This window comes from Ceratina calcarata, unplaced genomic scaffold, assembly GCF_001652005.2.
Source record: "Ceratina calcarata isolate Rehan_Ccalc_2016 unplaced genomic scaffold, ASM165200v1 scaffold60.2, whole genome shotgun sequence".
Lineage (NCBI taxonomy): Eukaryota > Metazoa > Arthropoda > Insecta > Hymenoptera > Apidae > Ceratina > Ceratina calcarata.
In genome coordinates this window covers 114,791-115,655 of record NW_017177241.1, presented here as the reverse complement: position 1 = coordinate 115,655, position 865 = coordinate 114,791, and positions in this window count along the sequence as shown.

Sequence of the window (865 nt, the reverse complement as noted above, 5' to 3'; positions counted from 1 at the left end):
ACATACATACATATAATCCCGTTCGAGGGTATAGACGGGAAATATTCAAGGCGACGTATTTTTAGATATCAATTCAGCTGAGTTTAATAATTCCGCGATCTGTGCGGCCGGTAACGAAAACGTGACGCAACCTGAAACCAGGCGACCCTTTATAAAGAGCTGCTCGAAACGGTATACATATTTCTTCTTTTTTCTCTTCTTTTTTCCTACACGGAACATCGTTTTCTGTTCAATTTAACCTCAAACGGTGTCGAGAGCGCGTGCACTCGGTTAAGCTAGTATGATTTAAAGCGTCCCGTCGCAGATCCGAATAGGATCTCGTTTCTCATTCATACCGCGTAGTTTGTAGAAGGAAAAGAGTGCCACGCTATTTCCACGTATCAGCTACTATAATAATAATATATTCAAGTAAATTCACAGGAGGAACGAGGCAAGTTGACGCGAATTGAAGTTCGCGAGCCTTGAAACGGTCCGACCATTCTTTTCCCTAATTGGACACAGTTTCTTTATCGTTCTTTGGTAAAAGTATACTATTCTTCGCGGGCTTTACGTAACAAGCGTGCTCGACGTGTCTTCAAATTTAAACCTCCTACAAATGGAATCCCCAGACGTTTCCTTTAAACTGTCCTCGAATACAAACTTCCCAATATTTCTTCAAACAATAACACAATAATTCCAATTAGAGTGAAAGGGGATAATTTCAATTGTATTGTCACAATTCTTATAACTAGATTGCATTTTAACACTAGAAAGACTGAAACTTAGTATATACCTATATTGCCCAAAGCAGTAAAAATGACTGCATTGTGAAAGAATAATGTGTAAAGAAATTTGTCTAAAATTAATTTTTAATATTTTTTATATT